Below are 26,613 nucleotides of genomic sequence, written 5' to 3'. Positions count from 1 at the left end.
TAAGTATATTTGGGAGTATGGCCATTTTGACCCACACTCCTTACCAGTTGGTGGCGGTAATAAACACCGGAAAGCTGTTTGCCAACCGCCAATAAACTCAAGAAGAAGAAGAACTGCGCGGACGCAGAAGGATTTTCTCTGGGTAAGTACTTTTTGCAGTTTTTTTGTCAATAGGGGGTTTTCACTGACGTCACTGGCCAACTTCCGGTCCGCCATATTGGGTGGCACACTTCCTTATCTCTAGTTGTCGTACACGTATTATCGTATCGCGAATGGATAAGTACGCCAGCACGCTAGAGCGACCAGATAAGGACGTATATCTGAGGAAATGTTCCGTGATCGACCATATGGACCCGTATGCCCTCCACGGTGCCTTGTTTAGCCGTAATCCAGATGATTGGCCAAATGTAGAGCACGGCGACATAGTGCATTACCTGGTGTTCGGTGAAAACCCTCTACACACTCTTGAGGAAATGAGAGCTTACAAGGGTCTAGAGGCTCACAACCAGTTCACATCTGGTTATGTACATCAAGGAAATCGCCATCATACGTGGACGGGTGAGTTTTAATAAGATGGTAAAAATGTAAACAATCCGACGCAAATGTGTCGCATGCTTCTGCGGTGGCTGGCGGCCGGCGGCCGGCGGTGTGCGAAGGCGCTTGGCTGCAGGGCCGATCGACGCCGCTCGCGGCTTTAATTATTTAAGCAGAACAATGACCAGTGCAAAATTAAGTTGTATTTACCGTATTGGCGCCGGTAGGAGCTGCAGATCATAAAGCCAGCAAACAGTGGGAACACAGTAACTCGTTCAAAGGTAAGCTGTGCTCAGACGGGCTCTGGGACATGCTAACCGTTAGCGCTAACAACCACTCACGCATGTAATGTACTTTTAACTAGCTGCTATGTGTTTCAAAGGTTTAGAACACGCTCTCATTGACATCGGGATACTGTGGAAAGTTATGTTCGGTCGACTTACAACCGCGATCCAAGCGAGCCGACGACTCTTTGTTATCTCTAACAGTTGTTCTCCGTGGTTGCGCCTCCAGGCAGGAAAGCGGTGGAAAATTAATCTGTTTCTATGTTTTTCCCATGGCGATCATGTGTTGCGCTGTTACAGCCCACAATACAGCAACGGTTTACCATGGTTGAAATCAAGTTAAGGTGAAATTAATCAAATTAAAACACGGCTGAGAGAGGGAGTACAGTACGCGGTAGTAATAGGCAGTAGAGGCGGCGGAGGCAGTCAACACGGCAGCCGTGGAAAGTAATAAGTCATAACGCCCAAGCCCTATTATTAATATATTCTTCTTACATGTTTTAAATACTTAACAGTTAATTACCTGTGACAAAGTGAGCACCGCAGACTCTGGCGTATTCCAGCTTAACACCGTCCAAATCGGACCTGGATATCCGTGTCAGCCATAGGTGACGGCGTTGTTCAGAGAGCTGTTTTGTTTTTTCACACTGATTCACTATTACGGCTGGTAGGCGATAGAAAGAGCGTTGATCTCCACCTCCACGGGCCGTGCAACCAACCATTAAACACGTTTTCCCCATTGTTCACTTCCAATACTGCCTAAGGCGTCATACAACGCAGGTCAACGGTGCGAAACGACTGCCACCCAATATGGCGGAAGCGCTGAGTAGTCACGTGAGCGTGACGTCAGCTGAAAACCCCCTATTAGTGGATAAAAATATATGTTATGTGATGATACTGAGCTTCTCACGCATCTATCTATTTTGCTAAAGTTATCCCCGGTTATTTCTAAGCTAGAATCACGAGCACCACAAGTACACACGTTTTAGCTCTGTTTTGGCATTTATTTATTTTTACCAAGAATATGCCGATGGTGACATATTTAGCTGAAATTAATAAGTATAGAGGTATTGGGGTAATTACTTCACTTTCTGTCTGATAGTCCGTGACAACCGCAAACTGGCATATTCTGTGCCTAACTCTGGCACCCTGCGTCTGAGACGACATTAAAAGGTTTTTTAAGTGAGCCTCATCCAGACAGATGCATGTTAGTTTCTGCTTTATTTGGTTAAACTTGGTTTGTAATCATTCATTCCTAAAATAATTAGCATTTTTACATTCATCCTCGCGCTGCCGTTACTCTTAATCAAATGTAGTTGCCATGCGCGACATCCACCAATCACAAACGTTTCCATCTTGCTGTCTGAAAAAAGATCTAATTTTCTGAACGACCATCCTACATTATTGGTTGTTAGAGTGAGCATCTCATTGGGATGAGGACGTCATAGCTTAGGCTGCCCTGCTGTAAGTCTGTCAGAAATCTATGTGGAAAAAATCATTTATCTGTGTTCTTAAATTTAATAACCAGCTGCTGCTACTTTACTTGAGACAAAAAAACATCGGTGTTCATTAGACATTTAATATCATCGGCGGAAAGAGTTTTCTTTAGCTGGAGAAGAAGAAAAAGATTTGCGCTTTTATTCCCTCCATCGGTCAGAGTGCCTCAATTGTGCTTTTTTTGCTGCATTTTACTGGTAGTTAAATAATTAAATAAACGTATATCCCTAATTATTCCATAGGTTGTTTTTTTTAGGTTGAGGAGCTCATATAAAATCAGATTTTTATTTTTTTTATTCATTTAATGTGCACCCTGGACTAAAATAAGCTTTAATTTCAGGACCAGGATGATTACCTGTCAGTTTTGCCCACATAAAACTGAATCTCTTTTTTCATATTTGAGGCACATGAGATTTCACAGAAAGCTCCCAAATGTCAGTTTTAGATGTGGAATAACAACCTGCAGCATGGTGTTGAAAAACTTCAATGCTTTCAAGTCTCATTCCTCCAGGTTTCATAAGCAGCAACAAGCAGCTATGGATTCAGTTTACAACGATTTCACCTGTCATGTTGAATATTGTGATGATTCAATAAGTTTCTTTTCACATTTAAAAACTCATTTAAAGGAAGGAACAAGTGTAAGTTGTCCATTTAAACAGTGCAGCCGAACCTTTACGATTTTGTCTACAGTCACATCACATTTATCAAGATGTCACAAAAGAAGAACAGAACATAATCTGCTTGAAGGCATTGTCCAGAAAAGCAATAAAAGTGAAGGTGATAGTGAGGAGAGCTCACATGTTACAACTGTGATGGGTCATTCAGTAGATATATGTAATGACCAACCTTCAAACGATGCCATGATAGAGCAGTTTGATGGTAATGCAGAAAATACGGATGAGGACTTATTTCTTCAAAATCTGGCACTCTTTTATCTAAAGATGCAGGCAAAAATGTTGCTTCCTTCATCTGTTATTCAGACTGTAACTATAGGGTTCCAAGAAATACACGACATGAGCCAGTTGATTAAAATGAATTGGTTACATGAAAAACTTGTATTGCTGGGAGTACCTGAGACAGATATTAAAAAAGTGATAGATGAAGTAAAGGATGATGATCTTTTCCGGAGTTACAATACTCACAACGGATCAAACGGATCATAAGCCAAAAACTGTCTTTAAGGAAAACTTGAAATACTTGGAACCTTCCTCAATTTGTTTGGGGAACAATGAAGCAGGAAAGGAATGTTTTGCTCAGTACATTCCAATCAAAAAAACAATTGCTGGTCTTTTTCACAATGAGTCCATTAGAGAAGAGCACAGATCCACCCGTTTGGATATCCGTGAAAAAGATATACATAAGGATATCTGGGATGGCAATTTAATCACCCACAATGCTTTGCTTAAAACTGACCCATTGTCTGTCGGCTTGATTCTGTATCAGGACTCATTTGAGGAAGTTAATCCCTTTGGGCTCAGGCAAGAAAAACACAAAGTCCTTGCAGTCTACCTCAGTTTAGCAGACATTTTGCCCTACAACCCATCTACTACAGATCATATGCAACTTGTTCTTCTTTGCAGAGACCAAGATTTCCGTTACTCTGGACAAGACCTGGTGCTGGGAACACTGGTGAAAGATCTGAAAGATCTGGAGGTGAGTGGTACTGAACTGCCAGATGGTGAAATGTGAAAGGCCAGCCTCTGTGCCATTGTAGGTGATAACCTTGGCTCTCACTGTGTTGGCGGTTTTACTGAAAATTTCTTTTGTAGATTCTGCCAAATAGAAAAAAAAGCATTTGAAACTGACCCACTTTCAACTGGACCTGCCAGAACTGTGCAGTTATCTGAAAATAATGTCCTGGCTGAAGACCCAGATCAGAAAAAAGGAGTCAGGTTTGACTCACTGTTCAATGAGCTAGCAAACTTCCATGTGTGCAACCCTGGCCTGCCCCGTGCATTGCTCATGATCTTTATGAAGGCATTGTTTCCTATCATTTGGCCCTCTACATCAGACATCTTGTAAAAGTTGAGAAACAATTTACACATGTGGACCTGAACAGAAGAATTGATCAGTTCAAGTACGTTGGAAATGATGCACATGATAAGCCAGCTGAAGTCAACCCCAGCAGTGAAAAAGTTGCAGGACATGCAGCTCAGAACTGGTGTTTCCTCAGACTGCTGCCTGTCCTGATTGGAGACAAAATAAAAAGCTGAGCAGAGAACGATGTGTGGCAGCTTGTTCTACAGCTACGATAAATGGTGGAGTTCATCTGTGCAGCAGCTATTTCATCAGGTCAGACTGCCTTCCTAACAGAGATGACAGAGGACTACCTGTTCTATAGAAAGAAACTGTTTCCTGACCATTCTCTGAGGCCAAAGCACCACTATGTCCTTCATTATCCACAGCTGACTTGTAAATCTGGGCCACTCATTCGCTGGTGGACACTTAGGTTTGAAAGCAAACATACAGATTTCTAACAGTGTGCAAAGAAAACTGGCTAACTTTAAGAAGTTGTGCTCCAGTCTGGCTGAAAGGCATCAGCTCCTTCAGGCTTTCTGAAGTACTGGCAGCCTGTTGCCACCTACTGTAATTGTTGAAAGGGGAACTGATGTTGATCTGGCTGATTACAATGATGACATCAGAGATGCTCTTGCCAGTCTAGACTGCCAGCCTGCTCTGATTTCACACCAAGCAAAAGTCAAAGGGACAACATACCAGAAAAATAGGTTTCTTGTGGAGGATCAATGTGAGGAAGGCATTGTCTTTGGAAAAATCAAAGCTATTCTACTTAAAGAAAACTCTGTTTACTTCTTAACACAATGCTACAGCTCTGTAACACTCAGTGATCAAGGCCTTTACTGCCTTACCGAAAAACTGCCTAAAGGCTGCGTTGTGTTAGTCAGGAAGAACTTTTGGATTAAAATCTATTACCCATGTATAAACTGTGTGCTTTGTCAGTGCTGGCTCTTCACCACTCTTTTCCTTCTCTAGAATAATGTCAGCAGTTTCTGCAGAGGAAATTCAGACGGCTGTTACTAAAGCCCTTCCTGGACTTCCTCAGGTGAAGATGGAGAAGCTGGTGGAGAAGCTTGTTAGCTGGGGCGTAGAAACCATTGAGGATCTAAAATAGGTTGAAGGAGCTCCTGGAGCAGACCTGTCACATGTTCTTCCTCCCATCCAGATTCACAAACTGTAGACAACTTCAAGACAGGTTAATAATACATTTAGTCAGTTTTAACAATTAACTCTTTTGTTAAGGTTGCTGTTGTTCATATTGTTTTTAGTACTGTTGTGGTAAAAATTCACAAACTGTTCTTTGTTATTCAAGAAAAAAAAGAAAATGTAAAAAAAAAAAGTATTACTCTTTCAGCTGGGGAGAATATTCCACTAAGAAGTCCCCCCTCCTCTTCAACTAGTTTGGACATTGTGAATCCACCAACCTCTTCATCAGCTCCTTCAAGTTGGCCAGAGACATTTCAGATTCCCTGGGACCAAATGATGAGTGAACTGCAGTAGTAGTGGGAAAAGACTACTCCCACCTGTCCGTAGAAAAATGATCAGAATTCTAGTTGATGAAATGAGGAAAAATGAAAACAATCCGACTAAAGCCCAACGCCTCACTGTTGCTCTTAAACTAGTCAAACAATATCCAAAGAGTTTAGCAGATTATTACAACCCAGGATCCATTTCTGAATCAGGATGCTACTCCTTATTGAAACCAATGAAAACAAGGGTTGAAGATGGAAATAGAAACACATTGCAGCAGGCAGACGACGTTCAGGTGGCATTTCAGAAAATGCTAAGATCAGAAAGAGCAGAGGGCCAGCAGTGACTTATGGAAGCAGCAGATGGCAACCTGAGCCAGCGCTTTCAGAGAGCGATGATATATTAGAAGACAAAAGACTTTACTAAACATTTATCACCAGTACGGCCACAGTGGAGCAGACAGAGCTGATGTCTGGGCTTTAATGAAGGAAACCTGTTATTTACAAAGACAGCATAGAAATGACACACAGGAGCCTCCTATTAAATAAATTAAATACAAGTGGCCATACTTGTTGGTGCAGAAGCACATCACGGCACATTTTGAAGAACTTACTGGTGTTAATGCACAAAATCAACTAAACCGTGCAATGGAGGACTGTGGCCCTCTACTTATTGACTTTTTTAGAAACAAAGCAACAAATGAAGAAATGAAAAGCCTATTGTCAGCTGATGAAGAGCTTGGGTTCATGGTTGTCAAGCTTCTCCTCGCACATTTCCAAGAACATCAGGATGGGCTTCTGCTTTATTCAATTCAATTCAATTCAATTTTATTTATATAGCGCCAAATCATGAAACATGTCATCTCAAGGCACTTTACAAAGTCAAGTTCAATCATATTATACAGATTGGGTCAGATTATACAGATTGGTCAAAAATGTCCTATATAAGGAAACCAGTTGATTGCATCAAAGTCCCGACAAGCAGCATTCACTCCTGGGGAACCGTAGAGCCACAGGGAGAGTCATCTGCATTGTACATGGCTTTGCTGCAATCCCTCATACTGAGCAAGCATGAAGCGACAGTGGGAAGAAAAACCACCCATTAACGGGAAAAAAAACCTCCGGCAGAACCGGGCTCAGTATGAACGGTCATCTGCCTCGACCGACTGGGGTTACAGAAGACAGAGCAGAGACACAACAAGAGAAACAAAAAAGCACAGAAGCACACATTGATCCAGTAATCTGTTCTACATTAGATGGTAGTAGCGGGTGAGCCGTCTTCTCTGGATGATGTCACAGTTAACAGAACGCCAGACCAGGTGTACCTACTATGAAGAGAAAAGAGAGAGAACAGAAAGTTAAAGCAGAAATGACAACACATAATGCATAATTGAAGAACAGTAGAACTCAATATAGTGAGAAAATTAGATCCTGATATACTCCAGTAACCTAAACCTATAGCAGTAAAACTATAAAGGTAGCTGAGAGTAACATGAGTCACTAGTTATAATTTTTGTCAAAAAGAAAAGTTTTAAGCCTAGTCTTAAAAGTAGACAGGGTGTCTGCCTCACGGACCAAAACTGGGAGTTGGTTCCACAGGAGAGGAGCCTGATAGCTAAAGGATCTGCCTCCCATTCTACTTTTAGAGACTCTAGGAACCACCAGCAGACCTGAGGTCTGAGAGCGAAGTGCTCTGTTAGGAACATACGGGGTAATCAGAGCTCTGATATATGATGGAGTTTGATTATGAAGGGCTTTATACGTTAGAGAAGAATTTTAAATTCTATTCTTGATTTAACAGGAAGCCAATGAAGGGAAGCTAAAATTGGAGAAATATGATCCCTCTTGTTGATTTTCATCAGAACTCTTGCTGCAGCATTTTGGATCAGCTGAAGGCTTTGAACTGCATTTTGTGGACTTCCTGATAGTAAAGAATTACAATAGTCCAGCCTTGAAGTAACAAATGCATGGACCAGTTTTTCAGCATCACTCCTGGACAGAATGTTTCTAATTTTGGCGATATTCCGGAGGTGAAAAAAGGAAACTCTGGAAACCTGTTTAATATGGGATTTAAATGACATGTCTTGGTCAAAAATAACACCAAGATTTTTTACTTTATTACCAGAGGCCAAGTTAATGCCATCCAGATTAAGTGATTGGTTAAGAAGTTTATTTTTTGAGGACTCTGGCCCAAAGATTAAAACTTCGGTCTTGTCAGAATTTAGATGCAGGAAATTTAAAGTCATCCAGCTTTTGATGTCATCAAGACATGACTGCAGTCGAAGTAATTGATTGGATTCATCAGGATTTATGGATAAATATAGCTGAGTATCATCAGCATAACAGTGGAAATTAATCCCATGCTGTCTGATAATTTTGCCTATCGGAAGCATATATATAGTAAAGAGAATTGGTCCAAGGACTGAACCCTGTGGTACTCCACAGGTGACCCTAGAGTTTGAGGAAGATTTATTATTAACATGAACAAATTGGAATCTGTCTGACAGATAAGATTTAAACCAGCCTAATGCTTTCCCCTTAATCCCTACAGTATGTTCAAGTCTTTGTAGGAGAATATTGTGATCAACTGTATCAAACGCAGCACTGAGATCTAACAGGACAAGTATAGACACAAGTCCATTATCTGAGGCCATGAGAATATCATTAGTGACCTTCACCAGAGCTGTTTCAGTGCTATGATGAGCTCTGAAGCCTGACTGAAACTCCTCAAGTAGGTCATTACTTTGTAAATGTTCACAAAGTTGATTAGCAACTACTTTCTCAAGAATTTTAGATAAGAAAAGAAGATTAGATATAGGTCTGTAATTTACTAACTCATCTTGATCAAGAGAAGGTTTCTTAAGTAAAGGTTTAATAACAGCTACTTTAAAAACCTGTGGTACATATCCATTTACTAAGGATAGATTAATCATGTCTAAAATAGTGCCACTGATCAAAGGGAATATGTCCTTAAACAACTTGGTTGGGATTGGGTCTAACATACAGGTAGAAGGTTTAGATGAAGCTAAAATTTTAGATAGCTCAGAAAGCTCTACTGCTTCTAAACAGTTCAGACACTGCGCAGGTTCTAAGGATTCCTCCAATGCTGCCTCACTTACTGAGGACGAGGTAATCATGTTTGGGAGGATGCCAATTATTTTATTTTTAATGGCATCAATTTTATTTATGAAGAATCCCATGAAATCATTACTACTGAGAGCTAAGGGAATGGATGGATCAACAGAGCTGTGGCTCTGGGTAAGTTTGGCAACTGTACTAAAGAGAAATCTAGGATTATTTTTATTCTCTTCAATTAATGATGAAAAATATGCTGCTCTAACTCTGCGGAGGGTCTTGTTATACAACAATAGTCTGTCCCTCCAGATTAAGTAGGATTCCTCTTGGTGTGTAGAGCGCCATTTTCTCTCCAAATAGCCAGGTTTCTGTGAGACAAAACAAATCAATCTGATTATCAGAAATCAATTCATTAACTAACAAAGTCTTTGGAGGGAGAGACCTTATATTTAATAGACCACATTTTATTATTTTATTTTTAGGTTCAAGGTGAACCATATTGATTTTTATTAGGTTTTTATGATTTGTTCCTTTTAGATCAGTTTTTGATCTGTTAAGTTTTGGCCGTGGGAAAGACACCGTCTCAATAGGGTAATGGGTGGGTAACAGTACAGAAGCTGCAGAGAGGTGTGTTAAACTACGGCTCTGCTTCCTGGTCTGGACCCTGGGTTGTCAGCATTTAGGAGAACTAATAAATCCGGCCAGATTCCTAGAAAGAAGAGCAGCACCCTCCAAAGTAGGATGGATGCCGTCTCTCCGGATCAGACCAGGTTTTCCCCAGAAAGTTCTCCAGTTATCAATGTAGCCCACGTCGTTTTCTGGACACCACCTAGACAACCAGCGGTTGAATGATGACATGCGGCTAAACATGTCATCACTGGTCAGATCAGGCAGGGGACCAGAGAAAATTACAGAGTCCGACATTGTTTTAGCAAACTCACAAACCGAAGCAACACCAACTTTGGTGACCTCTGATCGGCGTGACCGGGTGTCATTGCCGCCAGCGTGAATAACAATTTTGCGGTATTTACGCTTATCCTTAGCCAGTAGTTTTAGGTAGGATTCTATGTCGCCTGTTCTGGCCCCTGGTAGGCATTTAACTATGGTCCTTGGTTTCTTTAGTGCCACATTTCTCATTATGGAGCTGCCAATAATTAAGGTCGGCTCCATTTCCCTAATTGTAGCTGCCTCCCTGTCCTTCTGTTAGAAACGGACAGGGAGACAAGGAAAAGGAGAAAGTGCAAGAGACAGAAAGACACAGGGACAGAGAAAGACAGACAGATAGAGAAAGAAAGAGAGACAAAGTGTGATAAAGTCAGTCAGAGTGAGAGAGACAGAAAAACAGGGTGAGAGACTCAGAGAGATAGGGAGAGAGAAAGACTGAGAGGGGGACAGACAATGTGTTTTTTTCCTGTTCATGCCATGGACAGGAGGACAGATTGTGTGTAAATGTGTCATTTTTAGAAGTTCCACTGAAAGTCCATCAGCTTCCAAAGCAGAGTGGAGACATGTGGCTTCACTGCTGATTGGTTCCTTTGCACCAGGTGTCCCGTTGTTTTGGACTTTTCTGCTTGCAGCCTTTGTTCCCCTTTCTGGGTCGAGGCCCATGAATCGTCTGAAAACAGACGGGGGATATATAGCTCAGTGTTTCTTCATTCTTATAGACCTTCTTACAAAAGGATTAGTGAATTTGTTCTCAGCTTTGGATAAACTCCAGTGTACATGTGGCCTCATGCAGATACTCCAGGTTAAAAATAAAAAACACTGCAAAAAGTGCAGCAAGAGCAGCCAGGAATGTAGGCTGTGTGCTTCACAAACCACTTCAGCCTCCAGGCTTACCATCCAATGCTGAAGGCTATTGGTGTCTCCTGGAAAAAAAGAGTCTCATTTTAACATTTTAATTTAGTGTTCAGGCACTTCCTGTTTTTATGTGTTACCAGGTAAGTACATTTAATGACATTCAGACTATTCAGAATTCAGCAGACAGGGACAACAGAAACAGCTGATGTGCCGTCCCTCTGCCTATGGACACAATGAGATGATGTGTCCACTATCTATGGATATGTATCTAAGGACAGCAGACAGAGAGAGGGATGGCAGACACGTCTCTATATCAGTGAGATAGAGACGTATCTGCTAATGCTCAGCCACATCTGCTATGTCTGTAGACAAGATGCATTTCCACCCTTCAGACTACAGGTGTAGGGCTAGCAGATACACAAGATGTCAATCTCTCTCTGGAGCTTCCATCAATGTGTCTAAAGGAGGGCTTAAAGCAGAAATAATCTACACATAACGCCACATTAGTCACCTCACGTGCTTATTGTGCTTATTAACCAAATCTGGTCCTTTTAAAATATCCATTGATAATTCCTGTATCTGTGGCAGCTTTCAGCTTCAGAGCCTTGGCATCATCCTGGACAGCCTCTCCTTCACTTTGCACATCCAGAACATCACCTGGTTAACTTTCATCTCTGCAGCATCAAGTTCTTCCTTCACACTTTATCCAAACTGCTCCACAGTTCACTTCACAGTTAAACTTCCCTCCCTGTCCTCCATAAACCTCCATAAACTACAACCAGTACAAAGACAGCAGCTTCATCACTACATCATCTACTTCACACCTGAACATGAACTCCTCTGGCTCCCTGTCACATTCAGGAGAAATCTATGATCACACAGGGCCAACCACAGCCTGGACAATGCAGGACACATAACCAGCACTATGATGACGTCAGACGCTTTTTTTAACACAGATCACACGTTACAATAATCACTTTTTGAAGTTTAATAAACTGAAATGTTAGCCATGTGACTGGAGACCTGTCCAGGATGTACTGTGTCCTCGCCTCTGGCTTATTGACTGCTGGAGAATCACTTTGGTTCACAAAAGCACGTGTGGAATCTTTTTTTTTACTTTTTCCCAAATCGGACGAGGTTTCATTGGTTGAGCGCAGCTTCTGTTTAAAACCTTGAATAAAAAGTCTAGATGGAACTTTTTGCTCGTTTTCCAAATGACGGAGAACTTTAAGCGCTGGTCTATAGACAGAAGAATGGAAGATACAGACACACTGAGGAATATATTGTGCAGATGCTACTGACCAAGGGCAATGAGTCGTGGACTTGATGGCAGAGTGTGAGTTCCTTCAACATCAGCAGCTGTAAAAACATGCCAAGCTTAGACAAAACCCTATATTTATGCCACATCTGACTTTGGTATACTTACATCTGCATAAAGTTCCATCTAGACCGGCTCCGTGCTGTTGAAAAGCCAGCTGATAGCCGCTCTTTTGCTAGCGCGGAGCCGCATAGAGTAACTTCACGTAGCGAACCTAAAGCAGTAGCACCCGAGCAGCCTGGTAACCAGGCTGGCTGGGTGACAGTTCGTAGGAAGCATAGCTCTAGATTACAGACCCCAGATCACCACCAACCCATCTGCGTTTCTAATAAATTTTCCCCTCTGAGCGACAATCTCGCCGAGGAGCCGACCTTAATTATTGGCAGCTCCATAATGAGAAATGTGGCACTAAAGAAACCAGGGACCATAGTTAAATGCCTACCAGGGGCCAGAACAGGCGACATAGAATCCTACCTAAAACTACTGGCTAAGGATAAGCGTAAATACCGCAAAATTGTTATTCACGCTGGCGGTAATGACACCCGGTCACACCGATCAGAGGTCACCAAAGTTGGTGTTGCTTCGGTTTGTGAGTTTGCTAAAACAATGTCGGACTCCGTAATTTTCTCTGGTCCCCTGCCTGATCTGACCAGTGATGACATATTTAGCCGCATGTCATCATTCAACCGCTGGTTGTCTAGGTGGTGTCCTGAAAACGACGTGGGCTACATTGATAACTGGAGAACTTTCTGGGGAAAACCTGGTCTGATCCGGAGAGACGGCATCCATCCTACTTTGGAGGGTGCAGCTCTTCTTTCTAGAAATCTGGCCGGATTTATTAGTTCTCCTAAATGCTGACAACCCAGGGTCCAGACCAGGAAGCAGAGCCGTAGTTTAACACACCTCTCTGCAGCTTCTGTACTGTTAACCACCCATTATCCTATTGAGACGGTGTCTTTCCCACGGCCAAAACTTAACAGATCAAAAACTGATCTAAAAGGAACAAATCATAAAAACCTAATAAAAATCAATACGGTTCACCTTGAACCTAAAAATAAAATAATAAAATGTGGTCTATTAAATATAAGGTCTCTCCCTCCAAAGACTTTGTTAGTTAATGAATTGATTTCTGATAATCAGATTGATTTGTTTTGTCTCACAGAAACCTGGCTACAAGAGGACTACGTTAGTATAAATGAGTCAACCCCCTCCAGTTATTCAAATTTCCACATTCCCAGATCTGTGGGAAGAGGAGGAGGAGTGGCAACCATCTTTCAGTCTGATTTATTAATTAGTCCCAGGCCAACTAATAATTACAGTTCTTTTGAACATTTAACCCTCAGTTTCCCTCATCCAAACTGCAAAGCAATAAAACCTCTTCTGTTTGTTGTTTTGTATCGTCCACCAGGCCCTTACACTCAGTTTTTGGATGAGTTGTCAGATTTCTTATCTGATTTGGTGTTAAATACTGATAAGGTTATTATAGTGGGTGATTTTAACATCCATGTTGACACTGAATGTGATAACCTTAGTGTAGCCTTTAAAACTATCCTAGATTCAATTGGTTTTGCTCAAAATGTGCATGAACCGACACACTCTCGGCTCCATACTTTAGACCTTGTGCTGACATATGGCATTGATTGTGAAGAATTAACAGTATTTCCTCACAACCCTGTCCTATCTGATCATTTTTTTAATAACATTTGAGTTTAATCTAACTGAATTCTCCACCCCCAAAAGAGGGTTCCATTATAGTAGATTTTTATCGGATAATGCTGTATCAAAACTTAAAGAGTCTGTCCCCTTCTTAATATCCTCAGTATTGCAGAAATGCCCTGTAGATGGCAGCATTGCTGTTTCTTCCCATTCACAAATCGATACCTTTGCTAACAATGTGACTTCCTCATTGCGTTCTGCATTAGACAATGTAGCTCCCTTGAAAAAGAAGGTGATTATTCACAGGAAGCTGGCTCCTTGGTTTAATTCAGAGCTGCGTTCCTTGAAGCACAATGTTAGGAAATTGGAGAGAAAATGGCGCTCTACACACCAAGAGGAATCCTACTTAATCTGGAGGGACAGACTATTGTTGTATAACAAGACCCTCCGCAGAGTTAGAGCAGCATATTTTTCATCATTAATTGAAGAGAATAAAAATAATCCTAGATTTCTCTTTAGTACAGTTGCCAAACTTACCCAGAGCCACAGCTCTGTTGATCCATCCATTCCCTTAGCTCTTAGTAGTAATGATTTTATGGGATTCTTCATAAATAAAATTGATGCCATTAAAAATAAAATAATTGGCATCCTCCCAAACATGATTACCTCGTCCTCAGTAAGTGAGGCAGCATTGGAGGAATCTTTAGAATCTGTGCAGTGTTTGAACTGTTTAGAAGCAGTAGAGCTTTCTGAGCTATCTAAAATTTTAGCTTCATCTAAACCTTCTACCTGTATGTTAGACCCAATCCCAACCAAGTTGTTTAAGGACATATTCCCTTTGATCAGTGGCACTATTTTAGACATGATTAATCTATCCTTAGTAAATGGATATGTACCACAGGTTTTTAAAGTAGCTGTTATTAAACCTTTACTTAAGAAACCTTCTCTTGATCAAGATGAGTTAGTAAATTACAGACCTATATCTAATCTTCTTTTCTTATCTAAAATTCTTGAGAAAGTAGTTGCTAATCAACTTTGTGAACATTTACAAAGTAATGACCTACTTGAGGAGTTTCAGTCAGGCTTCAGAGCTCATCATAGCACTGAAACAGCTCTGGTGAAGGTCACTAATGATATTCTCATGGCCTCAGATAATGGACTTGTGTCTATACTTGTCCTGTTAGATCTCAGTGCTGCGTTTGATACAGTTGATCACAATATTCTCCTACAAAGACTTGAACATACTGTAGGGATTAAGGGGAAAGCATTAGGCTGGTTTAAATCTTATCTGTCAGACAGATTCCAATTTGTTCATGTTAATAATAAATCTTCCTCAAACTCTAGGGTCACCTGTGGAGTACCACAGGGTTCAGTCCTTGGACCAATTCTCTTTACTATATATATGCTTCCGATAGGCAAAATTATCAGACAGCATGGGATTAATTTCCACTGTTATGCTGATGATACTCAGCTATATTTATCCATAAATCCTCATGAATCCAATCAATTACTTCGACTGCAGTCATGTCTTGATGACATCAAAAGCTGGATGACTTTAAATTTCCTGCATCTAAATTCTGACAAGACCGAAGTTTTAATCTTTGGGCCAGAGTCCTCAAAAAATAAACTTCTTAACCAATCACTTAATCTGGGTGGCATTAATCTGGCCTCTGGTAATAAAGTAAAAAATCTTGGTGTTATTTTTGACCAAGACATGTCATTTAAATCCCATATTAAACAGGTTTCCAGAGTTTCCTTTTTTCACCTCCGGAATATCGCCAAAATTAGAAACATTCTGTCCAGGAGTGATGCTGAAAAACTGGTCCATGCATTTGTTACTTCAAGGCTGGACTATTGTAATTCTTTACTATCAGGAAGTCCACAAAATGCAGTTCAAAGCCTTCAGCTGATCCAAAATGCTGCAGCAAGAGTTCTGATGAAAATCAACAAGAGGGATCATATTTCTCCAATTTTAGCTTCCCTTCATTGGCTTCCTGTTAAATCAAGAATAGAATTTAAAATTCTTCTTCTAACGTATAAAGCCCTTAATAATCAAGCTCCATCATATATCAGAGCTCTGATTACCCCGTATGTTCCTAACAGAGCACTTCGCTCTCAGACCTCAGGTCTGCTGGTGGTTCCTAGAGTCTCTAAAAGTAGAATGGGAGGCAGATCCTTTAGCTATCAGGCTCCTCTTCTGTGGAACCAACTCCCAGTTTTGGTCCGTGAGGCAGACACCCTGTCTACTTTTAAGACTAGGCTTAAAACTTTTCTTTTTGACAAAAATTATAACTAGTGACTCATGTTACTCTCAGCTACCTTTATAGTTTTACTGCTATAGGCTTAGGTTACTGGAGTATATCAGGATCTAATTTTCTCACTATATTGAGTTCTACTGTTCTTCAATTATGCATTATGTGTTGTCATTTCTGCTTTAACTTTCTGTTCTCTCTCTTTTCTCTTCATAGTAGGTACACCTGGTCTGGCGTTCTGTTAACTGTGACATCATCCAGAGAAGACGGCTCACCCGCTACTACCATCTAATGTAGAACAGATTACTAGATCAATGTGTGCTTCTGTGCTTTTTTGTTTCTCTTGTTGTGTCTCTGTTCTGTCTTCTGTAACCCCAGTCGGTCGAGGCAGATGACCGTTCATACTGAGCCCGGTTCTGCCGGAGGTTTTTTTTTCCCGTTAATGGGTGGTTTTTCTTCCCACTGTCGCTTCATGCTTGCTCAGTATGAGGGATTGCAGCAAAGCCATGTACAATGCAGATGACTCTTCCTGTGGCTCTACGGTTCCCCAGGAGTGAATGCTGCTTGTCGGGACTTTGATGCAATCAACTGGTTTCCTTATATAGGACATTTTTGACCAATCTGTATAATCTGACCCAATCTGTATAATATGATTGAACTTGACTTTGTAAAGTGCCTTGAGATGACATGTTTCATGATTTGGCGCTATATAAATAAAATTGAATTGAATTGAATTGAATTGAATTGAATTGAATTGAATTGAATTAACTTGTAAAACCTTGTTCTTGTGTCTTTGTTTGACAGTTTGGAAATTTTGACCCTTAGAAACTTTTGTTGTGACGGCTAAGTATAATATCCAAGTGTAAAAATAATAAATGTAACTGTATATAATAATATAAACTTATAATATAATAATAAATGTAACAAGAAATGCAATATAATATAAACATGTGGGTTATGCATATTTTATTTTTGAGATCAGCTCTTGTTAAAAGCAAATGGTGTTGTTAAGACATGCTTTTTGATATGCTGCAGTTTGTTGGTTTTAAATTGTCAATAAAATAATTTTAAAATGGTTTTGTATTTTTCTGTATAAAAGTGGAGAGTTTGTAGAAAGTTGTAAATTGGCATTTTATTTCAACAAGTAGCAATACAATTTTTATTGTATTTCTATTACAGGGCTACTGTAATTTACTGTGATTTTATTACAGTAAATATTTACTACAAATTAACCAATATAATTACACCAAAGTTGGAATAAAATTACAATAAACCTGTAATCAAATTAATGTTGTAATGAATTACTGTAAAATATTTATATTACAGTCAGTTTGTCATAAAACTACAGTAAATCTGATAAAAATTACAGTAAAGCTATAATAATTACATTAATAAAATTACAGGAAAATGAATAGAATTACAGTAAATGTATCATAAAATTACAGTAAAACTGTAACAGAATTACAGTAAAACTGTTAATTAAATTACAGTAAAACTGTAATAGAATTACAGTAACCTGACTGTAGTAATTCAGTAATTTCCTGTAAATTCTACAGTATTTTTTTAACAGTGTATCCAAGGGCCCATTGACCACCCAGCCCAGTACAGTTCTGACAGCATAAGGGCTTTTATCTTGGCCGTTGATGACTTCCCATGGTTCTAATAACCTTGGAGCATTGCTACCAATTAACAGATCAACCTCAGCATTTATAGATGACATGTGAACTCTTGACAAATATGGCCACTTTATTAAATCTTCAGATGTCATCATATCATCTTTGGTCACAGGCATGTGTCCCTGCGTGATAACTTCTGGCAGAGGATAAAATGGATTGCTCTCCAGACCAGCCACCTCAAGATTATGCAGAGAAAATGCTGAACTTATTTTAGCTTGGCCCATTGTTCCAAGAAGGACTTGTGTTGGCTTTCCAGTGAGGTTCAGTTGATGCATTAGCCTTTCGGAGCAAAATGTTCCAGTGCTACCTGGATCCAAGAAGGCATAAGTTTGGATGGTGCATTGTCCTTTCAATGCTTTAACCTTTACAGGGAGAACAGATAACATTCCACCATCCTTACCGGCCCCTGTATGGCCACATGTTGCATTCACAACTGATGGGGGTTCTGATATTCCTGTTTCACACTCAGGGGAAATTGTCTCTCTTCTTATATGTAGAACAGTTGGATGACTTTCATTACAAATTTCACAAGTTAATTGTGCTTCACTGTTCCTGTTGATGTGGCCCCACTGCAGACAGCCAGAACATAATCCTTTCCTTCTCAGCAGAAAGACTTTGTCCTTATGCAGTTTTCTTTGAAACTGTTTGCATTCTTCTAGTGGGTGAGCTTCTGAACAACAAGCACAACAGCCATCACTTCCTCTAGCTGCAGCATGTTGCTGATCAACCTCTCCTGAAGCACTCACAGAGTCACAGTGCTGGCCACTACCTTCCCCTTGGTCTTAATCCCAGGTTGCCGTTGACGACTGATGGATGATGTACTGAAGCCGAAATCTTGTAATTCTCTGAAAAAAGGATCTGACAAAACTTTGACATGTCGCTCAATGAATGCAACCATATCATTAAATCCTGCCTGGTATCCAGTTGTCTCCATTATATCATAAGCTTTATTTCTCCAACGCTCTCTTAACTTGTATGGCATCTTAGCAAGGATTGCTCTCATATTTACGGGCATGTCCAGCTCCTGCACGTACTCCAGTTCTTCCATTACGTTACAGCAGCCACGCAAAAATAAAGAATAACTCTGTAATGCCCTACTGTCCTCAGTTCTTATTGTTGGCCAAGACAAAGCCTTGTTAATGTACGCAGTTGTAACTTTGTAAGGATTTCCAAAATGTTCCTGCAATAATGTCTTTGCTACAGTATAACCATAGTCTGGATCCATATGCTGACAACTGAGCACCAGCTCATGAGGTTGACCTTTAGTAAACTGCTTCAGGTAGTACAGACAGTCTGCATTGGTTGTTTTGGTCTCAACTCCTCGTTCTAAGGCCTTAATAAATGCTCTGTACTCTAAAGGATCACCACCAACAACAGGAATGTCCCTTGGTGGGAGTGTCATACTCTGTTGCTGCCTTACCAAGGCTGCAGTGATTTCAGTTTGTCTGCTCATGATGGTAAGAAGTTATCCAGGTAGTTGTAAGCTGTTTGATGGTTGGGTTATATTCTCATTGTGTTTAAAATGCTCTTTTGATTGTATTTGGGTGCGGCTGGCTTTATGTTGACCCCCCACAGGGTGATGGTTTGTTGTTATAGTTCTTTTTGGTCTTACATCCATAGGTTTATTTTCCTTTGATGCCAACTTTAATTCATTTCTTTGTTTAGTCTGGTTTAAACCATCCTGTTGAATTGTTGGATTTTCATTTGTAGCAAAAAAAATCTTTCACAGTGGGGTCCATACTTTGCTTTAATCCTTTTCCCTTTGGTTCCTTTTTATAGTATGAGCTCACTGAATCTGAAGTCTGTGAAGAACACTCCAGCTGTAAATTATACATTTCCATCTGTAAGTCAGATTCAGCCAACTCAGTTTCCAGTGCAAGCATCTCTTTTCTTTTCCTCAGTTTCTCCTCCTCTTCTTCAATAGCATGTCTTTCTTTTACAGCCTTCACACAGGCCAAAACTGAGGCCCTTTTAGCTGCTGCCTTTAACCTTACAGATGAAGTGATGCTGGAATTAACACTCCTTTGTGAATGTTCACTAACATCTGACACTCTGTCAGTAGGATTCACACCATCGTCATCATCACCACCACCACCACCATCATCTTTGCTAATTGCAGTTTCAGAGAGCCACTTATTTACACTAGAAATACACTCATTATTAGCAATCATTTTGCTTTAAACCTTCATGATTTTCTTTTTCATCATGTGGCAAAAATCCCAGAAAAGACTCGTGCAAACATTTAGCATCATCACACAACTTAGTCAACATATCAAGATCACTTAAAACCTTTGTTCTTTCACCTTTAGACATTAAATCATAAATTTCATATCTTATTTTACCCGTTTTGTTTCATTTTGATTTTTGTTCTTTTTGTAATGTTTCAAGCCTTCCAGCCAAGGCCTTTTCTGGTAATTTAACAGAACGTTTCTGAGTCTCCTCACCAACAGCCTTATGTTCAGTCTCAGTATTTTTATCCATCTCCATAGTGCAAAAGTCCACTTGCAAGACAAACGCGCAAAAAGAAAAAAGCTAAATGAGCCTCAGACGCAAAGAGGCAATGCCCAATTTATTATTCAAACGACGCAGTTACCAATGCATTGGTTTTAATGTGTGCACACAAAAAGAATAATGATGGCCATCAAAGATGTAGCGCTACACGTACCTCGTTGGGCGCCTGTTCACATTCCCTGATCCAATCCACGACTTTCAAAGCCCCAGGAACTCCATCCAGCGATCCGATCCTCCTCCATCACTGAGTGTCTACCACCGCGTCCATCGGATCCATTGCTGCCGCCGTCTGGTTCAATGACTTCATCCTTTCAATCACAAATTGTCTACCACCGCGTCCATCCGGTCGTCCATCCGGTCCTTTTCTGGCGCCACCGCCGTCTGATGCTCTGGCTCTGTAGCGACAGCCCAGCCAGCAAACAGCGGCTCATCGCAGCCCAAAGTGTTTCAGTCTGCTCCACATAGCCTCCATCGTTTGTTCAAAAACATCGCAGCTCCTCAAAGTCAACAAAGGGAAAGTTTTTGACAGTATAGTAGCCAGTTTAACACTGCGCTAATTTAGTGTTGATCCGTTGCTGCTTAGTTATGACGCGCTGAGCGGCTAACGTTGTACCTGTTGTTCGCTTGTCAAATGAATTCCAGCGATCTTCTTTGTGTCCAAAAACTGTTTCAGGCAGATGAACCATTATGAAGGTCTCCATTTATTCCATCACGGCAACATTGGTTCACCATGACTCCCCCACAGCGGTCAGAAACTTGGATGCCTTCCGGGTTCAAAACCTGTCAACTACTTCTTCTTCTTCTTCTTTTTGTTTACTGGCAGATTGCAACCTTAGCTTTTAGGTGCATACCGCCACCTACTGTACCGGAGTATGTAGCATGGGCCCTATCAATGTGTTAATTATTTTATTAATATCTACATCTACATATATACCTGTATATATCTACATGTCTATATTTATATCTATAAATCTATCTATATATACATATATCTATCTATATCTATATATATCCATACATACACATATCTATATATATATACACATACATACATCTATATATCCATATCTATCCATATACCCATATATATCTATCTATATATACACACACATACACACACACACATATATTTACACATACATACACACATCCATATACATACCTATATACACGCACACATATATCTATATACCTTTTAAATCTTATAGTATACTCCTATATTCTTAAGATATTTAATAACAGCTTTCTGTATTTCCTTTATCCACTCTCCTGTTGTTCCTATTAATCCTTTCAAATTCCATTCCCTTCCTATTTGTCTTGTCTTTTGTTTTAATCTTATCCTTTCTTCATCATATTTTCTACAATATAATAAAATATGTTCTACATTTTCTATTACTTTACATTCTGTGCATTCATCTGTTTCACTTTTCTTTAATAAAAATAATGTTTTATTTAACCCAGTATGATCAAATCTTAATCTAGTTAAAATAGTCTCCTCTCTTCGATTTTTCCTAGTCACACCCTTGGCATTAATAGATTTCTGTATCCTATAATAATTTCTTCCACTTTTATCCATTTTCCATCTATCCTGCCATTTTTCCTTAATTTCTTTTTTAATTATTGCCTTAGCTTTTCCTTTCCCATACGGTATATTTATAATATTATTTGTTCTAATTGATTTTTTAGCTATTTGGTCTGCTCTTTCATTTCCATTTATTCCTACATGGGCTGGAACCCAACAGAATGTTACATTTATATAAAGTTTTTGTATTCTGAATAAACTTTGATGTATTTCTAATAATAAATCTTCTCTTTCTGATTTCATATTTTGGATTCCGTAAAGGGTTGCCAAAGAATCAACACAACAAACTACTCTGTCTGTTTTTATTTCCTCTATCCATTGTAATCCTATAATTATTGCCGTCATTTCTGCTGTATATACTGACATCTGATCAGGTAATCTCCTCCCTATACTTATCTCCATCATTGGAATGTATATTCCTATACCTACTTTTCCTTTATCATCTTTCGATCCATCTGTATATAAATCAAAATAGCTATAATATTTGGTTTTTATATAATGATTTGCCATTTGACCTTTCCTACTTTCTACCCACTCTTTTTTTAATTCCCTTATATTAAAATCTATCTAGACATTTGAAAATAACCAAATAGGTATATTACTTATAGGTGTAGGTGAATTAAACCATTTATTTCCAATTTTATATTCTTCTATTTTATCTTTTATTATCCATCCAAATCCTTTACCTTTAAAAGAATTATATTCCCAACACTTTTTTTCTCTATCTGTCTGTCTTTCTCTGTCCCTGTGTGTCTTTCTGTCTCTTGCACTCTCTCCTTTTCCTTGTCTCCCTGTCCGTTTCTAACAGAAGGACAGGGAGGCAGCTACAATTAGGGAAATCTGTCCTTCTCATCCTGTCTTTCTTTAACTGATAGAAATGCAGTTAAATTTAATGAAAATGTCACGTCTTAATCATTTTTTTCCTTTCTTTATCTTCTAGCAACCCCTGGATGGTTTCTGGTGGTGTTCAGGAGAAAGCCCTACTAAATACTTATTTTGACTTTGTGTGGGTGTTCAGTAAGTTTTAACCTCCAACTTTTAAAGTTTGATTGTGTTGGATCCCTTTCATTGACTGAAGACGTGTAACTTGTAAAACCTGGTTCTTGTGTCTTTGTTTGACAGTTTGGAAATTTTGACCCTTAGAAACTTTTGTTGTGACGGCTAAGTATAATATCCAAGTGTAAAAATAATAAATGTAACTGTATATAATAATATAAACTTATAATATAATAATAAATGTAACAAGAAATGCAATATAATATAAACATGTGGGTTATGCATATTCTATTTTTGAGATCAGCTCTTGTTAAAAGCAAATGGTGTTGTTAAGACATGCTTTTTGATATGCTGCAGTTTGTTGGTTTTAAATTGTCAATAAAATAATTTTAAAATGGTTTTGTATTTTTCTGTATAAAAGTGGAGAGTTTGTAGAAAGTTGTAAATTGGCATTTTATTTCAACAAGTAGCAATACAATTTTTATTGTATTTCTATTACAGGGCTACTGTAATTTACTGTGATTTTATTACAGTAAATATTTACTACAAATTAACCAATATAATTACACCAAAGTTGGAATAAAATTACAATAAACCTGTAATCAAATTAATGTTGTAATGAATTACTGTAAAATATTTATATTACAGTCAGTTTGTCATAAAACTACAGTAAATCTGATAAAAATTACAGTAAAGCTGTAATAATTACATTAATAAAATTACAGGAAAATGAATAGAATTACAGTAAATGTATCATAAAATTACAGTAAAACTGTAACAGAATTACAGTAAAACTGTTAATTAAATTACAGTAAAACTGTAATAGAATTACAGTAACCTGACTGTAGTAATTCAGTAATTTCCTGTAAATTCTACAGTATTTTTTTAACAGTGTATCCAAGGGCCCATTGACCACCCAGCCCAGTACAGTTCTGACAGCATAAGGGCCGTTATCTTGGCTGTTGATGACTTCCCATGGTTCTAATAACCTTGGAGCATTGCTACCAATTAACAGATCAACCTCAGCATTTATAGATGGCATGTGAACTCTTGACATTCTTTACATTCTGTGCATTCATCTGTTTCACTTTTCTTTAATAAAAATAATGTTTTATTTAACCCAGTATGATCAAATCTTAATCTAGTTAAAATAGTCTCCTCTCTTCGATTTTTCCTAGTCACACCCTTGGCATTAATAGATTTCTGTATCCTATAATAATTTCTTCCACTTTTATCCATTTTCCATCTATCCTGCCATTTTTCCTTAATTTCTTTTTTAATTATTGCCTTAGCTTTTCCTTTCCCATACGGTATATTTATAATATTATTTGTTCTAATTGATTTTTTAGCTATTTGGTCTGCTCTTTCATTTCCATTTATTCCTACATGGGCTGGAACCCAACAGAATGTTACATTTATATAAAGTTTTTGTATTCTGAATAAACTTTGATGTATTTCTAATAATAAATCTTCTCTTTCTGATTTCATATTTTGGATTCCGTAAAGGGTTGCCAAAGAATCAACACAACAAACTACTCTGTCTGTTTTTATTTCCTCTATCCATTGTAATCCTATAATTATTGCCATCATTTCTGCTGTATATACTGACATCTGATCAGGTAATCTCCTCCCTATACTTATCTCCATCATTGGAATGTATATTCCTATACCTACTTTTCCTTTATCATCTTTCGATCCATCTGTATATAAATCAAAATAGCTATAATATTTGGTTTTTATATAATGATTTGCCATTTGACCTTTCCTACTTTCTACCCACTCTTTTTTTAATTCCCTTATATTAAAATCTATCTAGACATTTGAAAATAACCAAATAGGTATATTACTTATAGGTGTAGGTGAATTAAACCATTTATTTCCAATTTTATATTCTTCTATTTAGGCCCGAGCAGCGAAGCGCTGCGAAGGCCTATTGTTTCTGTGTTGTTTCTTCTTCTTCTTCTTATTATTATTATTATTATTATTATTAGGCCCGAGCAGCGAAGCGCTGCGAAGGCCTATTGTTTCTGTGTTGTTTCTTATTATTATTAGGCCCGAGCAGCTAAGCGCTGCGAAGGCCTATTGTATCTGTGTTGTTTCTTATTATTATTATTCTGCCCCCCTAAAGAGGGGCCTTTTTGGGGGCCTTACCATTTTCAAAAACTCACCAAACTTGGCGGATGCAAGAAGACTGTTTAAAAATTTTGGATTTTAAGGTCGTCACAAAAATCAAAAGAAAAATGCCTCAACGGCGCCACCTAGAAATTTTCAAAGGACCCTTTGCTATTCACTTACTTCATCGTAGAGTAATGAAATTTTGTACAGTTGTAGATCTAAGCAAGACGCTCAGAATTTACAATTAACGTCATAGTGCAAATATCACAGGAAGTCGGCCATTTTAGATTGAAAGTCGTAATTTGACCTCATTTTTGACGTTTACAGCATTGGTATTTGATCGAACTCGTCCTAGGGATTTCGAGCGAGCGGCTTAAAACTCCGTCAGTCTGATCATAAGGCATGGCCAATTAAAAGTTATCAAAACGGTGAGTTTTTGAGCATTTTGAAGGGGCGTTAGCAGGGGTCAAAGTTCACCTACTCGCCACAAAACATAAAACTGTTATATCTCCTACACAGAAACACACAGAGGCACCAAACTTTCTGTGATTGATCATCATCGGGTCTTCTACAATATCCAATGGTCAAATGATGACGTCACTTAGGCCACGCCCCCTGACAACAGGAAAAACTGCTATATCTCCTACACAGAAACACACAGAGGCACCAAACTTTCTGTGATTGATCATCATCAGGTCTTCTAGAATATCCAATGGTCAAATGATGACATCACTTAGGCCACGCCCCCTGAAAACAGGAAAAACTGTTATATCTCCTACACAGAAACACACAGAGGCACCAAACTTTCTGTGATTGATCATCATCGGGTCTTCTACAATATCCAATGGTCAAATGATGACATCACTTAGGCCACGCCCCCTGACAACAGGAAAAACTGCTATATCTCCTACACAGAAACACACAGAGGCACCAAACTTTCTGATTGATCATCATCGGGTCTTCTACAATATCCAATGGTCAAATGATGACATCACTTAGACCACGCCCCCTGACAACAGGAAGTGTCATGTTTTATTGTTAGCAGTCGCTATGTTACCCCTCTGAGCTAATCAACATGAACGAGATCCTGGCGGGCGGCCAGCGGTGCGCAAATCCCAGCGGTGGCCAAGGCCGGAGCGGCGCTTGGCTGCGAGGGCCGCTCGATGCCGCTTGCGGCTTTAATTATTATTATTGTTATTATTATTTTTATTCTGCCCCCCTAAAGAGGGGCCTTTTTGGGGGCTTTATCATACTCAAAAACTCACCAAACTTTGCAGATGCATGGTGACTGTTTAAAAATTTTGTATTTTAAGGTCGTCACAAAAATCTAAAGAAAAATGCCTCAACGGCGCCACCTAGCAATTTTCAAAGGACCCTTTGCTATTCACTTACTTCATCGTAGAGACATGAGATTTGGTACAGTGGTAGAGCTCAGCAAGACGCTCAGAATCTACAATTAATGTCATAGTGCAAATATCACAGGAAGTCGGCCATTTTAGATTGAAGGTCTGATTTTGACCCGATTTTTGACGTTTACAGCATTGGTATTTGATCGAACTCCTCCTAGGGATTTTGAGCGAGCGGCTTGAAACTCGGTCAGTCTGATCATAAGGCATGGCCAATTAAAAGTTATCAAAACGGTGAGTTTTTGAGCATGCTGAAGGGGCGTTGGCAGGGGTCAAAGTTCACCTACTCGCCATGAAACACAAAACTGTTATATTTCATACACAAAAACTCACAGAGCCACCAAACTTTCAGTAGTTGATCACCACTAGGTCTTCTTTAATATCCAATGGTCAAATGATGACATTGCTTAGGCCACGCCCCCTGAC

The 26,613-nt window shown here is 39.2% G+C and overlaps 1 protein-coding gene and 1 long non-coding RNA gene across 2 annotated transcripts in view; both read left to right on the top strand.

Moving 5' to 3' along the window:
• Positions 1–26,613, top strand: part of LOC118560258 (protein NLRC3-like) — a 492,641-nt gene that overhangs the window by 240,648 nt on the left and 225,380 nt on the right. The gene's annotated exons all lie outside the window — the stretch shown is intronic.
• Positions 64–5,410, top strand: LOC118560272. Its single transcript, XR_004929234.1, has 3 exons — positions 64–142; positions 3,896–3,968; positions 5,307–5,410. It is a non-coding gene; the product is annotated as an uncharacterized LOC118560272 (long non-coding RNA).

This window comes from Fundulus heteroclitus, unplaced genomic scaffold (assembly GCF_011125445.2).
Source record: "Fundulus heteroclitus isolate FHET01 unplaced genomic scaffold, MU-UCD_Fhet_4.1 scaffold_41, whole genome shotgun sequence".
Taxonomy (NCBI): domain Eukaryota; kingdom Metazoa; phylum Chordata; class Actinopteri; order Cyprinodontiformes; family Fundulidae; genus Fundulus; species Fundulus heteroclitus.
Note: the sequence above shows the minus strand (reverse complement) of the source record. Positions and strands in the feature narration are given on the sequence as shown.